The sequence below is a fragment of the Scyliorhinus torazame genome, chromosome 17 (genome assembly GCF_047496885.1).
Source record: "Scyliorhinus torazame isolate Kashiwa2021f chromosome 17, sScyTor2.1, whole genome shotgun sequence".
In the NCBI taxonomy this organism is placed as follows: Eukaryota; Metazoa; Chordata; class Chondrichthyes; order Carcharhiniformes; family Scyliorhinidae; genus Scyliorhinus; species Scyliorhinus torazame.
Window position 1 is genome coordinate 128,625,272 of NC_092723.1, and position 16,648 is coordinate 128,641,919.

Consider the following 16,648-nt stretch of genomic DNA (forward strand, 5'->3'; position numbering starts at 1 on the left):
ACTGTCCAGTCAAACTGCCCTGTCCTGTCAAACTGCCCTGTCCTGTCAAACTGCCCTGTCCTGTCAAACTGCCCTGTCCTGACAAACTGCCCTGTCCTGACAAACTTCGCCGTCAAACTGCCCTGTCCTGTCAAACTGCCCTGTCCAATCACACTGTCCTGTCAAACTGCCCTGTCCTGTCAAACTGCCCTGTCCTATCAAACTGTCCAGTCAAACTGCACTGCCCTGTCAAACTGTCCAGTCAAACTGCCCTGTCCTGTCAAACTGCCCTGTCCTGTCAAACTGCCCTGTCAAACTGCCCTGTCCTGTCAAACTGACAAATCAAACTGCCCTGTCCTGTTAAGCTGCCCTGTCCTGTCAAACTGCCCTGTCCTGACAAACTGTCCTGTCCTATCAAACTGTCCAGTCAAACTGCCCTGTCCTGTCAAACTGTCCAGTCAAACTGCCCTGTCCTGACAAAATGTCCAATCAAACTGCCCTATCCAGCCTAACGGATCAGTTCAACAAATTGACAAGTCAAACTGTCATGTCCAGTCAAACTTCCCTGTCCAGTCAAACTGCCTTGTTCTAACAAACTGGCCAGTCAAACTGCCCTGTCCTGTCAAACTGTCCAGTCAAACTGCCCTGTCCTGTCAAACTGCCCTGTCCAGTCAAACTGCCCTGTCCAGTCAAACTGTCCAGTCAAACTCCCCTGTCCAGTCAAACTGTCCAGTCAAATTGCCCTGTCCAGTCAAATTGCCCTGTCCAGTCAAATTGCCCTGTCCAGTCAAACTGCCCTGTCCAGTCAAACTGCCCTGTCCAGTCAAACTGACCATCAAACTGCCCTGTCCATCCAAACTGACCTGTCAAACTGCCGTGTCCTGTCAAACTGACCTGTCGACCAAAACTGCCCTGTCCTGTCAAACTTCCTGTCAAACTGCCCTGTCCTGTCAAACTGCCCTGTCCAGTCAAACTGCTTTGTTCTGTCAATCTGTCCAGTCAAACTGCCATGTCCTGTCAAACTGTCCAGTCAAACTGCCCTGTCCTGACAAACTGTCATGTCAAACTATCCAGTCAAACTGCCTATTGCAGCCAAACGGCCCTGTCCAATCAAACACCCCTGGCCAGTCAAACTGACCAGTCAAACGCCACTGTCCAGTCAAACTCCCCTGTCCAGCCAAACTGACCAGTCAAACTGCCCAGTGCTGTCAAACTGTCCTTTCCTGTCAAACTGCCCTGTCCTGACAGAATTTCCAGTAAAACTGTCCTGTCCTGTCCAACTGTCCAGTCTAACTGTCCAGTCAAATGGCCCTGTCCTGTTGAACTGTCCAGTCAAACTGCCCTGTCCAGTCTAACTGACCAACAAACTGCCCTGTCCATCCAAACTGACCAGTCAAATGACCAGTCCAGCAAAACTAACCATATAAACTGCCCCGTCATGTCAAACTATCCAGTCAAACTGCCTATTGCAGCCAAACTTCCGTGTCCAATCAAACACCACTGTCCAGTCAAACTGCCCTGTCCAATCGAATTGACCAGTCAAACTGCCCTGTCTAGCCAAACTGAGTCAAACTGAGCTGTTCAGCCAAACAGCCCTGTCCTGTCAAACTGTCCAGTAAATCTGCCTTGACCAGCCAAACAGACCAGTCAAACTGTCCTGTCCAGTCAAACTGCCCTGTCCTGTCAAACTGACAAATCAAACTGTCCTGTCAAACTGTCCTGTCCTGTCAAACTGTCCTGTCCTGACAAACTGTCCTGTCAAACTGCCCTGTCCTGTCAAACTGCCCTGTCGTATCAAACGGTCCAGTCAAGCTGCCCTGTCCTATCAAACTGTCCAATCAAACTTCCCTGTCCAGCCAAACGGACCAGTTCAACAAATTGACCAGTCAAACAGTCATGTCCAGTAAAACTGCCCTGTCCAGTCAAACTGCCCTGTCCAGCCAAACTGACGAGTCAAACTGCCCTGTCCTGTCCAACTGTCCAGTTAAACTGCCTTGTCCTGTCAAACTGCCCTGTGCTGTCCAACTGACAAATCAAACTGCCCTGTCCTGTCAAACTGCCCTGTCCTGTCCAACTGTACAGTCAAAATGCCCTGTCCTGTCCAACTGGCCAGTCCAGTCAAACAGATCTGTCCTGTCCAACTGTCCAGCCAAACTGCCCTGTCCTGTCAAACTGCCCTGTCCTGTCCAACTGGCCAGTCCAGTCAAACTGCCCTATCCTGTCCAACTGTCCAGTCAATCTACCCTGTCCTGTCAAACTGACAAATCAAACTGCCCTGTCCTGTCAAACTGCCCTGTCCTGACAAACTGACCTGTCAAACTACCCTGTCCTGACAAACTGTCCTGTCTGACTGGCCTGTCCTATCAAACAGTCCAGTCAAACTGCCCTGTCCAGTCAAACTGCCCTGTCCTGACAAAATGTCCAATCAAACTGCCCTGTCCAGCCTAACGGATCAGTTCAACAAATTGACAAGTCAAACTGTCATGTCCAGTCAAACTTCCCTGTCCAGTCAAACTGCCTTGTTCTAACAAACTGGCCAGTCAAACTGCCCTGTTCTGTCAAACTGTCCAGTCAAACTGCCCTGTCCTGACAAACTGCCCTGTCCAGCCAAACTGCCCAATCCTATCAAACTGTCCAGTCATACTGCCCTGTCCTGTCAAACTGTCCCCTCAAACTGCCCTGTCCTGACAAAGTGTCCAATCAAACTGCCCTGTCCAGACAAACGGACCAGTTCAACAAATTGACCAGTCAAACAGACCTGTCCTGTCCAACTGTCCAGTCAAACTGCCCTGTCCAGTCAAACTGCCCTGTCCTGTGAAACTGCCCTGTCCTGTCAAACTGCCCTGTCCTGACAGACTACCCTGTCCTGTCAAACTGCCCTGTCCTATCAAACTGACCAGTCAAACTGCCATGTCTTGTCAAACTGTCCAATCAAATTGCCCAGTCCTGACAAAATGTCCAATCAAACTGCCCTGTCCAGCCAAACAGACCAGTTGAACAAATTGTCCAGTCAAACTGCCCTATCCTGTCCAACTGGCCAGTCCAGTCAAACTGCCCTGTCCTGTTCAACTGTCCAGTCAAACTGCCCTGTCCTGTCAAACTGCCCTGTCCTGTCAAACTGCCCTGTCCTGTCAAACTGTACATTCAAACTGCCCTGTCCTGTCAAACTGTACAGTCAAACTGCCCTGTCCTGTCCAACTGGCCAGTCCAGTCAAACTGCCCTGTCCTGTCCAACTGTCCAGTCAAACTGTCCTGTCCTGTCCAACTGTCCAGGCAATCTGCCCTGTCCTGTCAAACTGACAAATCAAACTGCCCTGTCCTGTCAAACTGCCCTGTCCTGTCAAACTGCCCTGTCCAGTCAAACTGTCCAGTCAAACTGCCCTGTCCAGTCAAACTGCCCTGTCCAGTCAAACTGACCATCAAACTGCCCTGTCCATCCAAACTGACCTGTCAAACTGCCATGTCCAGCAAACTGACCAGATAAACTGCCCTGTCCTGTCAAACTGTCCAGTCAAACTGCCCTGTCGAGCCAAACTGCCCAATCTCATCAAACTCCCCTGACATGTCACACTGACCTGTCAAACTCCACTGCCCAGTCAAACTGTCATGTCCAGTCAAACTGCCCGGTCCAGTCAAACTGCTTTGTTCTGTCAATCTGTCCAGTCAAACTGCCATGTCCTGTCAAACTGTCCAGTCAAACTGCCCTGTCCTGACAAACTGCCCTGTCCAGCCAAACTGCCCAGTCCTATCAAACTGTCCAGACAAACTGCCCTGTCCTGTCAAACTGTCCTGTCCAGCCAAACGGACCAGTTCAAGAAATTGACCAGTCAAACTGCTTTGTTCTGTCAATCTGTCCAGTCAAACTGCCATGTCCTGGCCAACTGTCCAGTCAAACTGCCCTGTCCTGTCAAACTGCCCTGTCCTGTCAAACTGCCCTGTCCTGTCAAACTGCCCTGTCCTGACAAACTGCCCTGTCCTGACAAACTTCGCCGTCAAACTGCCCTGTCCTGTCAAACTGCCCTGTCCAATCACACTGTCCTGTCAAACTGCCCTGTCCTGTCAAACTGCCCTGTCCTATCAAACTGTCCAGTCAAACTGCACTGCCCTGTCAAACTGTCCAGTCAAACTGCCCTGTCCTGTCAAACTGCCCTGTCCTGTCAAACTGCCCTGTCAAACTGCCCTGTCCTGTCAAACTGACAAATCAAACTGCCCTGTCCTGTTAAGCTGCCCTGTCCTGTCAAACTGCCCTGTCCTGACAAACTGTCCTGTCCTATCAAACTGTCCAGTCAAACTGCCCTGTCCTGTCAAACTGTCCAGTCAAACTGCCCTGTCCTGACAAAATGTCCAATCAAACTGCCCTGTCCAGCCTAACGGATCAGTTCAACAAATTGACAAGTCAAACTGTCATGTCCAGTCAAACTTCCCTGTCCAGTCAAACTGCCTTGTTCTAACAAACTGGCCAGTCAAACTGCCCTGTCCTGTCAAACTGTCCAGTCAAACTGCCCTGTCCTGTCAAACTGCCCTGTCCAGTCAAACTGCCCTGTCCAGTCAAACTGTCCAGTCAAACTCCCCTGTCCAGTCAAACTGTCCAGTCAAATTGCCCTGTCCAGTCAAATTGCCCTGTCCAGTCAAACTGCCCTGTCCAGTCAAACTGCCCTGTCCAGTCAAACTGACCATCAAACTGCCCTGTCCATCCAAACTGACCTGTCAAACTGCCGTGTCCTGTCAAACTGACCTGTCGACCAAAACTGCCCTGTCCTGTCAAACTTCCTGTCAAACTGCCCTGTCCTGTCAAACTGCCCTGTCCTGTCAAACTGCCCTGTTCAGTCAAACTTCCCTGTCCTGTCAAACTTCCCTGTCCTGTCAAACTGCCCTGTCCTGTAAAACTGCCCTGTCCAGCCAAGCTGACCATCAAACTGCCCTGTCCTGTCAAACGGTACAGTCAAACTGCCCAGTCCAACCAATCTGACCAGTCAAATTGCCTTGTCCATTAAAATTGACCACTGCTTTCAAACTGTCCTGTCCAGTTAGATTGCTCTGTCCTATCAAACTTTCCAGTCAAACTGCCCTGTCCAATCAAATTGACCCATCAAACTGCACCGGCCTTTCAAACTGACCAATCAAACTGCCCTGTCCTATCAAACTGCCCTGTCCCATCAAACTGTCCAGCCAAACTGCCCTGTCCTGTCAAACGGTACAGTCAAACTGCCCTGTCCTTTCAAACTGTCCAGCCAAACTGCCCTGTCCTGTCAAACGGTACAGTCAACTGCTCTGTCCTGTCCAACTGGCCAGTCCAGTCAAACTGCCCTGTCCTGTAAAACTGTCCAGTCAAACTGCCCTGCCCAGTCAAAGTGACCATCAAACTGCCCTGTCCATCCAAACTGACCTGTCAAACTGCCATGTCCAGCAAACTGACCAGATAAACTGCCCTGTCCTGTCAAACTGTCCAGTCAAACTGCCCGGTCGAGCCAAACTACCCAGTCTCATTGAACTCCCCTGACATGTCACACTGACCTGTCAAACTCCACTGCCCAGTCAAACTGCCCTGTCCAGCCAAACTGCCCAGTCCTGTCAAACTGTCCTGTCCTGTCAAACTGCCCTGTCCTGACAAATTTTCCAGTAAAACTGCCCTGTCCTGTCAAACTGTCCAGTCAAACTGCCCTGTCATGTCCAACATGCCAGTCAAATTGCCATGTCCAGCCAATCTGACCAGTCAAAATGACCTGTCCAGCCAAATTGACCAGTCAAACTGCCCTGTCCAGTCAAACTCCTCTGTCCTGTCAAACTGCCCTGTCCAGCCAAACTGACCAGTCAAACTCCTCTGTCCAGTCAAGCTGCCCTGTCCAGCCAAACTGACCAGTCAAATTCCTCTGTCCAGTCAACCCCCCTATCCAGGCAAACAGCCTTGTCCAATCAAACTTCCCTATCCAGTCAAACTGACCAGTTAAATTGCACTTTTCGGTCAAACTGACCAGCCAAACTCCACTGTCCAGTCAAACTATCCAGCAGAACTGCCCTGTCCTGTCAAACTATCCAGTCAAATTCCCTGTCCAGTCAAACTGCCCTGTCCAGTCAAACTGTCCAGTCAAACTGCCCTGTCCAGTCAAACTGTCCAGTCAAATTGCCCTGTCCAGTCAAACTGACCATCAAACTGCCCTGTCCATCCAAACTGACCTGTCAAACTGCCATGTCCAGCAAACTGACCAGGTAAACTGCCCTGTCCTGTCAAACTGTCCAGTCAAACTGCCCTGTCGAGCCAAACTACCCAGTCTCATCGAACTCCCCTGACATGTCACACAGACCTGTCAAACTCCACTGCCCAGTCAAACTGCCCTGTCCAGCCAAACTGACCAGTCAAACAGCCCTGTCCAGCCAAACTGCCCAGTCCTGTCAAACTGTCCTGTCCTGTCAAACTGCCCTGTCCTGACAAAATTTCCAGTAAAACTGCCCTGTCCTGTCCAACTGTCCAGTCAAACTGACCAGTCAAACGGCCCTGTCCTGTCCAACTGTCCAGTCAAACTGCCCTGTCCAGTCTAACTGACCAACTGCCCTGTCCATCCAAACTGACCAGTCAAATGACCAGTCCAGCAAAACTAACCATATAAACTACCCCGTCATGTCAAACTATCCAGTCAAACTGCCTATTGCAGCCAAATGGCCCTGTCCAATCAAACACCCCTGGCCAGTCAAACTGACCAGTCAAACGCCACTGTCCAGTCAAACTCCCCTGTCCAGCCAAACTGACCAGTCAAACTGCCCAGTGCTGTCAAACTGTCCTTTCCTGTCAAACTGCCCTGTCCTGACAGAATTTCCAGTAAAACTGTCCTGTCCTGTCCAACTGTCCAGTCTAACTGTCCAGTCAAATGGCCCTGTCCTGTTGAACTGTCCAGTCAAACTGCCCTGTCCAGTCTAACTGACCAACAAACTGCCCTGTCCATCCAAACTGACCAGTCAAATGACCAGTCCAGCAAAACTAACCATATAAACTGCCCCGTCATGTCAAACTATCCAGTCAAACTGCCTATTGCAGCCAAACTTCCGTGTCCAATCAAACACCACTGTCCAGTCAAACTGCCCTGTCCAATCGAATTGACCAGTCAAACTGCCCTGTCTAGCCAAACTGAGTCAAACTGAGCTGTTCAGCCAAACAGCCCTGTCCTGTCAAACTGTCCAGTAAATCTGCCTTGACCAGCCAAACAGACCAGTCAAACTGCCCTGTCCAGTCAAACTGTCCAGTAAAACTGCCACATCCAGTCAAACTCCACTGTCCAGTCAAACTGCCCCGTCCAATCTAACTGACCAGTCAAACTACCCTGTCTAGCCAAACTGACACACAAACTGACCTGTTCAGGCAAACTGACCTGTCCTGTCAAACTGTCCTTTCCTGTCAAACTGCCCTGTCCACCCAAACTGATCAGTCAAACTGCATTGTCCAGTCAAACTGTCCAGTAAAACTGCTGTGTCCTGTCAAACTGCCCTGTCGACCAAAACTGCCCTGTCCTGTCAAACTTCCAGTCAAACAGCCCTGTCCTGTCAAACAGCCCTGTCCTGTCAAACAGCCCTGTCCTGTCAAACTGCCCTGTGCTGTAAAACTGCCCTGTTCAGTCAAACAGCCCTGTCCTGTCAAACAGCCCTGTCCTGTTAAACTGCCCTGTGCTGTAAAACTGCCCTGTTCAGTCAAACTGCCCTGTCCTGTTAAACTGCCCTGTCCTGTAAAACTGCCCTGTCCTGCCAAGCTGACCATCAAACTGCCCTGTCCTGTCAAACGGTACAGTCAAACTGCCCAGTCCAACCAATCTGACCAGTCAAATTGCCTTGTCCATTAAAATTGACCACTGCTTTCAAACTGTCCTGTCCAGTTAGATTGATCTGTCTTATCAAACTTTCCAGTCAAACTGCCCTGTCCAATCAAATTGACCCATCAAACTGCCCTGTCCTATCAAACTGACCAATCAAACTGCCCTGTCCTATCAAACTGCCCTGTCCTATCAAACTGTCCAGCCAAACTGTCCTGTCCTGTCAAACGGTACAGTCAAACTGCCCTGTCCTGTCCAACTGGCCAGTCCAGTCAAACTGCCCTGTCCTGTCAAACTGCCCTGTCCAGTCAAACTGCCCTGCCCAGTCAAACTGCCCTGCATAGTCAAACTGCCATGTCCAGCAAACTGACCATATAAACTGCCGTGTCCTGTCAAACTGTCCAGTCAAACTGTCCGGTCGAGCCAAACTACCTAGTCTCATCGAACTCCCCTGACATGTCACACTGACCTGTCAAACTCCACTGCCCAGTCAAACTGCCCTGTCCAGCCAAACTGCCCAGTCAAACTGCCCTGTCCAGCCAAACTGCCCAGTCCTGTCAAACTGTCCTGTCCTGTCAAACTGCCCTGTCCTGACAAAAGTTCCAGTAAAACTGCCCTGTCCTGTCAAAGTGTCCAGTCAAACTGCCCTGTCCTGTCCAACTGTCCAGTCAAACTGACCAGTGAAACGGCCCTGTCCTGTCCAAATGTCCAGTCAATCTGCCCTGTCCAGTCTAACTGACCAACAAACTGCCCTGCCCATCCAAACTGACCAGTCAAATGACCAGTCCAGCAAAACTAACCATATAAACTGCCCCGTCATGTCAAACTATCCAGTCAAATTGCCTATTGCAGCCAAACTGCCCTGTCCAATCAAACTCCCCTGGCCAGTCAAACTGACCAGTCAAACACCGCTGTCCAGTCAAACTGCCCTGTCCAATCTAACTGACCAGTCAAACTGCCCTGTCTAGCCAAACTGACAGTCAAACTGCACTGTCCGGCCAAACTGTCCTGTCATATTGCCCTGTCCAGTCAAACTGACGAATCAAACTGCCCTGTCCAGACAAACTGTCCAGTCAAACTGCCCTGTCAAACTGCCCTATCCAGTTAAACTCCACTGTCTAGTCAAAATGCCCTATCCAGCCAAACTGCGCTGTCGAGCCAAACTGCGCTGTCCAGCCAAACTGCCCAGTCCTGTCAAACTGTCCTGTCCTGTCAAACTGCCCTGTCCTGACAAAATGTCCAGTAAAACTGCCCTGTACTGTCAAACTGCACTGGCGAATAAAACTGCCCTGTCCAGTCAAACTGACCAATCAAATTGCCCTGTCCTGTAAAACTGCCCGTCCAGCCAAGCTGACAATCAAACAGCCCTGTCAAATGGTCCAGTGAAACTGCCGTGTACTCTTAAACGGTCCAGTCAAACTGTCCTGTCCAGCGAAACTGACCAGTCAATCTGGCCTGTCCAGTCAAATTGCCCCGTCCTGTCAAACTGCCCTGTCCTGTCAAACTGACCAATCAAACTGCCCGGTCCTGTCAATCTGCCCTGTCCAGTCAAACTGCCCTGTCCTGTCAAACTGACCAATCAAACTGCCCTGTCCAGTCAAACTGCCCTGTCCTGTCAAACTGACCAATCAAACTGCCCTGTCCAGTCAAACTCCCCTGTCCAGCCAAACTGACCAGTCAAATTGCCCTGTACAGTCAAACTGACCAGTCAAATTGCCCTGTACAGTCAAACTGACCAGTCAAATTCCACTGTCCGGTCAAACTGCACTGTCCAGTCCATCTGACCAGTCAAACTCCACTGTCCAGTCAAACAGCCCTGTCCTGTCCAACTGTCCGGTCAAATTGCCCTGCCCAGTCAAACTGCCTTGTCCAGTCAAACTGACCAACAAATTGTCCTGTCCATCCAAACTGTCCAGTCAAATGATCAGCCCAGCCAAACTGACCAGATAAACTCCCCTGTCCTGTCAAACTCCCCTGTCCTGTCAAACTCCCCTGTCCTGTCAAACTCCCCTGTCCTGTCAAACTCCCCTGTCCAGTCAAACTGCCCAGTCCAGTCAAACTGTCCAGTCAAACCGCCCTGTCCAGTCAAACTGACCAACAAATTGCCCTGTCCATCCAAACTGTCCAGTCAAATGATCAGCCCAGCCAAACTGACCAGATAAACTGCGCTGTCCTGTCAAACTATCCAGTCAATCTGCCCTGTCCAGTCAAATTGCCCCCTCCTGTCAAACTGTCCTGTCCAGTCAAATTGCCCCATCCTGTCAAACTGTCCTGTCCAGTCAAACTGCCCTGTCCTGACAAACTACCCTGTCCTGTCAAACTGCCCTGTCCTGTCAAACTGACCAATCAAACTGCCCGGTCCTGTCAATCTGCCCTTTCCAGTCAAACTGCCGTCCTGTCAAACTGACCAATCAAACTGCCCTGTCCTGTCAAACTGCCCTGTCCAGTCAAACTGCCCTGTCCTGTCAAACTGACCAATCAAACTGCCCTGTCCTGTCAAACTGCCCTGTCCAGTCAAACTGCCCTGTCCAGCAAAACTGACCAGCCAAACTGCCGTCCAGTCAAATTGGCCAGTTAAATTGCCCTGTACATCCAAACTGTCCAGTCAAATGATCAGTCCAGCCAAACTGACCAGATAAACTGCCCTGTCCTATCAAACTATCCAGTCAAACTGCCTTGTCCAACATAACTAACTTGTCCAATCAAACTGCCCTGGCCACTCAAACTGTCCAGTCAAACTCCACTGTCCAGACAAACTGCCCTGTCCAATCAAACTGCCCTGTCCAATCAAACTGACGAGTCAAACTGAGCTGTCCAGCCAAACTGCCCTGTCCTGTCAAATTGTCCGGTCCTGTCAAACTGCCCAGTCCAGCCAAACTGATCAGTCAAACTGCCCTGTCCACCCAAACTGTCCAGTAAAATTGCCCTGTCCTGTCAAACTGTCCCGTCAAACTGCCCTGTCCTGTCAAACTGCCCTGTCGAACAAAACTGCCCTGTCCTGTCCAACTGCCCTGTCCTGTCCAACTGCCCTGTCCAGCCAAGCTGACCAGTAAAACTGCCCTGTCCTCTTAAGCAGTCCAGTCAAACTGCACTGGCCAGCCAAACGGACCAGTCAAATTGCCCTGTTCTGTCAAATTGCCCCGTCGTTTCAAAATGTCCTGTCCAATCATACTGACCGTCAAAATGCCCTGTCCTGTCAAACTGACCAATCAAACTGCCCTGTCTGTCAAACTGCCCTGTCCTGTCAAACTGCCCTATCCTGTCAAACTGTTCAGTCAAACTGCCCTGTCCTATCAAACTGCCCGATCCTATCAAGCTGTCCAGCCAAAATGCCCTGTCCTATCAAACTGCCCTATCGTATCAAACTGTCCAGCCAAACTGCCCTGTCCTGTCAAACGGTACAGTCAAACTGCCCTGCCTGTCCAACTGGCCAGCCCAGTCAAACTGCCCTATCCTGTTAAACTGTCCGTCAAACTGCCCTGTCCTGTCAAATTGTACAGTCAATCGGCCATGTCCTGTCAAAATTATCCAGTCAAACTGCCCTGTCCTGTCCAACTGTCCAGTCAAACTGCCCTGTCCTGTCAAACTGCCCTGTCCTGTCAAACTGCCCTGACCTGTCAAACTGCCCTGACCTGTCAAACTGCCCTGACCTGTCAAACTGTCCTGTCCTATCAAACTGTCCAGTCAAACTGCCCGGTCCTGTCAAACTGTCCAGTCAAACTGCCCTGTCCTGACAAACTGCCCCTGTCCAGCCAAACTGTCCAGTCCTGACAAAATGTCCAATCAAACTGCCCTGTCCAGCCAAATGGACCAGTTTAACAAATTGACCTGTCAAACTGCCCTGTCCTGTCCAACTGTCCAGTCAAACTGCCCTGTCCTGTCAAACTATCCAGTCAAACTGCCTTGTCCAGCATAACTACCTTATCCAACCAAACTGCCCTGGCCACTCAAACTGTCCAGTCAAACTCCACTGTCCAGACAAACTGCCCTGTCCAATCAAACTGCCCTGTCCTGTCAAACTGCCCAGTCCAGCCAAACTGATCAGTCAAACTGCCCTGTCCACACAAACTATCCAGTAAAACTGCCCTGTTCTGTCAAATTGTCCAGTCAAACTGCCCTGTCCTGTACAACTGCCCTGTCCTGTACAACTGCCCTGTCCAGTAAAACTGGCCAATCAAACCGCCCTGTCCTGCAAAACTGCCCTGTCCAGCCAAGCTGACCAGTAAAACTGCCCTGTCCTCTTAAGCAGTCCAGTCAAACTGCACTGGCCAGCCAAACGGACCAGTCAAATTGCCCTGTTCTGTCAAATTGCCCCGTCATTTCAAAATGTCCTGTCCAATCATACTGACCATCAAAATGCCCAGTACTGTCAAACTACCCTGTCTGTCAAACTGCCCTGTCCTGTCAAACTGCCCTGTACTGTCAAACGGTACAGTCAAACTGCCCTGTCCTGTCAAACTGTCCAGCCAAACTGCCCTGTCCTGTCAAACGGTACAGTCAAACTGCTCTGTCCTGTCCAACTGGCCAGTCCAGTCAAACTGCCCTATCCTGTTAAACTGTCCGTCACACTGCCCTGTCCTGTCAAATTGTACAGTCAATCGGCCATGTCCTGTCACAATTATCCAGTCAAACTGCCCTGTCCTGTCCAACTGTCCAGTCAAACTGCCCTGTCCTGTCAAACTGCCCTGTCCTGTCAAACTGCCCTGTCCTGTCAAACTGCCCTGTCCTGTCAAACTGCCCTGTGCTGACAAACTGTCCTGTCAAACTGCCCTGTCCAGTCAAACTGCCCTGTCCTGTCAAACTGCCCTGTCCAGTCAAATTGCCCTGTCCAGCCAAACTGTCCAGTGAAACTGCCCTGCCCAGTCAAACTACCCTAGTCCTGTCAATCTGCCCAGTCAAAATGCCCTGTCCTGTCAAACTGTCCAGGCAAACTGCACTGTCCAGCCAAACCGCCCTGTCCTGCCAAACTGTCATGTCCTGACAAAATTATCCTGTCAAACTGGCCTGTCCTGTCAAACTGACCAGTCATATTGCCCTGTCCTGTCAAACTGACCAATGAATCTCCCGTCTCCAGTCAAACTGTCCTGTCCACCCAAACAGACCAGTCAAACTACCCTGTCCAGCCAAACTGACCAGTCAAACAGCCCTGTCAAGCCAAACTGACCAATCATAGTGCCCTGTCCAGACAAACTGTCCAGTCAAACTGCCCCATCCAGTCAAACTCCACTGTCTAGTCAAACTGCACTGTCCAGCCAAACAGTCCAGTCAAACTGCCCTGTCATGTCCAACATGCCAGTCAAAATGCCCTGTCCAGCCAAATTGACCAGTCAAACTCCTCTGTCCTGTCAAACTCCTCTGTCCAGTCAAACTGCCCTGTCCAGCCAAACTGACCAGTCAAACTCCTCTGTCCAGTCAAGCTGCCCTGTCCAGCCAAACTGACCAGTCAAACTCCACTCTCCTGTCAACCCCCCTATCCAGTCAAACAGCCTTGTCCAATCTAACTGACCAGTCAAACTGCCCTGTCCAGCCAAACTGATCAGTCAAACTGCATTGTCCAGTCAAACTGTCCAGTAAAACTGCTGTGTCCTGTCAAACTGTCCGGTCAAACTGCCCTGTCCTGTCAAACCGCCCTGTCCTGTCAAACTGCCCTGTGCTGTAAAACTGCCCTGTGCTGTAAAACTGCCCTGTGCTGTAAAACTGCCCTGTTCAGTCAAACTGCCCTGTTCAGTCAAACTGCCCTGTCCTGTCAAACTTCCCATTCCTGTTAAACTGCCCTGTCCTGTAAAACTGCCCTGTCCAGCCAAGCTGACCATCAAACTGCCCTGTCCTGTCAAACGGTAGTCAAACTGCCCAGTCCAATCAATCTGACCAGTCAAATTGCCTTGTCCATTAAAATTGACCACTGCTTTCAAACTGTCCTGTCCAGTTAGATTGCTCGGTCTTATCAAACTTTCCAGTCAAACTGCCCTGTCCAATCAAATTGACCCATCAAACTGCCCTGCCCTATCAAACTGACCAATCAAACTGCCCTGTCCTATCAAACTGCCCTATCCTATCAAACTGTCCAGCCAAACTGCCCTGTCCTGTCAAACGGTACAGTCAAACTGCTCTGTCCAGTCCGACTGGCCAGTCCAGTCAAACTGCCCTATCCTGTCAAAGTGTCTGTCAAACTGCCTGTCCTGCCAAATTGTACAGTCAATCGGCCATGTCCTGTCAAAATTATCCAGTCAAACTGCTCTGTCCTGTCTAACTGTCCTGTCAAACTGCCCTGTCCTGTCAAACTGCCCTGTTCTGTCAAAATGTCCAGTCAAACTGCCCTGTCCAGTCAAACTGCCCTGTCCTGTCAAACTGCCCTGTCCTATCAAACTGTCCTGTCCTATCAAACTGTCCAGTCAAACTGCCCTGTCCTGTCAAACTGTCCAGTCAAACTGCCCTGTCCTGTCAAACTGCCCTGTCCTATCAAACTGTCCAGTCAAACTGCCCTGTCCTGTCAAACTGTCCAGTCAAACTGCCCTGTCCACTCAAAATGTCCAATCAAACTGCCCTGTCCCGCCAAACGGACCAGTTTAACAAATTGACCAGTAAAACTGCCCTGTCTTGTCCAACTGTCCAGTCAAACTGCCCTGTCCTGTCAAACTGCCCTGTCCTGTCAAACTGCCCTGTCCTGTCACACTGCCCTGTCCTATCAAACTGTCCAGTCAAACTGCCCTGTCCTGTCAAACTGTCCAGTCAAACTGCCCTGTCCAGCCTAACGGACCAGTTCAACAAATTGACCAGTCAAACTGTCATGTCCAGTCAAACTGCCCTGTCCAGTCAAACTGCCTTGTTCTGTCAAACTGTCCAGTGCAACTGCCCTCCCCAGTCAAACTACCCTGTCCTGTCAATCTGCCAAGTCAAACTGCCCTGTCCAGCCAAACTGACGAGTCAAAATGCCCTGTCCTGTCAAACTGTCCAGGCTAACTGCACTGTCCAGCCAAACCGCCCTGTCCTGCCAAACTGTCATGTCCTGTCAAAATTATCCCGTCAAATTGGCCTGTCCTGTCAAACTGACCAGTCATATTGCCCTGTCCTGTCAAACTGATCAATCAAACTCCCATCTCCAGTCAAACTGTCCTGTCCACCCAAACAGACCAGTCAAACTACCCTCTCCAGCCAAACTGACCAGTCAAACAGCCCTGTCCAGACATACGGTCCAGTCAAACTTCCCTCTCCAGCCAAATTGTCCAGTCAAACTACCCTGTCATGTCCAACATGCCAGTCAAATTGCCATGTCCAGCCAAACTGACCAGTCAAAATGACCTGTCCAGCCAAATTGACCAGTCAAACTGCCCTGTCCAGTCAAAATATCCAGTAAAACTGCCCTGTCCTGTCAAACTGTCAAGTCAAACTCCCCTGTCCAGTGAAACTGCCCTGTCCGTCAAACTGCCCTGTCCTGTCAAACTGCCCTGTCCTGTCAAACTGCCCTGTCCTGACAAACTGTCCTGTCAAACTGCCCTGTCCTGACAAAATGTCCAATCAAATTGCCCTGTCCAGCCAAATGGACCAGATCAACAAATTGACCAGTGAAACTGTCATGTCCAGTCAAACTGCCCTGTCCAGTCAAACTGCCTTGTTCTGTCAAACTGTCCAGTCAAACTACCCTGTCCTGTCAATCTGTCCTGTCAAACTTCCCTGTCCTGTCAATCTGCCCAGTCAAACTGACCTGTCCAGCCAAACTGACGAGTCAAAGTGCCCTGTCCTGTCAAATTGTCCAGGCAAACTGCACTGTCCAGCCAAACCGCCCTGTCCTGCCACACTGTCATGTCCTGTCAAAATTATCCTGTCAAACTGGCCTGTCCTGTCAAACTGACCAGTCATATTGCCCTGTCCTGTCAAACTGACCAATCAAACTCCCATCTCCAATCAAACTGTCCTGTCCACCCAAACAGAACAGTCAAACTACCCTGTCCAGCCAAACTGACCAGTCTAAACTACCCTGTCCAGCCAAACTCCACTGTCTAGTCAAACTGCCCTATCCAGTCAAACTGTCCAGTCAAACGTCCCTGTCATGTCCAACATGCCAGTCAAATTGCCAGGTCCAGCCGACCTGACCAGTCAAAATGCCCTGTCCAGCCAAATTGACCAGTCAAACTGACTTGTCCCATCAAACTCCTCTGTCCAGTCAAACTGCCCTGTCCAGCCAAACTGACCAGTCAAACACCTCTGTCCAGTCAAGCTGCCCTGTCCAGCCAAACTGACCAGTCAAACTCCACTGTCCAGTCAACCCCCTATCCAGTCAAACAGCCTTGTCCAATCAAACTATCCAGTAAAATTGCCCTGTCCTGTCAAACTATCGAGTCAAACTCCCCTGTCCAGTCAAACTGCCCTGTCCAGTCAAACTGCCCAGTCAAACTCCCCTGTCCAGTCAAACTGGCCTGTCCAGTCAAACTGACCATCAAACTGCCCTGTCCATCCAAACTGACCTGTCAAACTGCCGTGTCCAGCAAACTGACCAGATAAACTGCCCTGACCTGTCAGAATGTCCAGTCAAACTGCCCTGTCGAGACAAACTACCCAGTCCATTCGAACTCCCCTGACATGTCACACAGACCCGTCAAACTTCACTGCCCAGTCAAACTGCCCTGTCCAGCCAAACTGCCCAGTCCTGTCAAACTGTCCTGTCCTGTCAAACTGCCCTGTCCTGACAAAATGTCCAGTAAAACTGCCCTGTCCTGTCAAACTGCAGTGGCGAATAAAACTGCCCTGTGCAGTCAAACTGACCAATCAAACTGCCCTGTCCTGTAAAACTGCCCGATCCAGCCAAGCTGACAATCAAACTGCCCTGTCAAATGGTCCAGTGAAACTGCCGTGTACTCTTAAACGGTCCAGTCAAA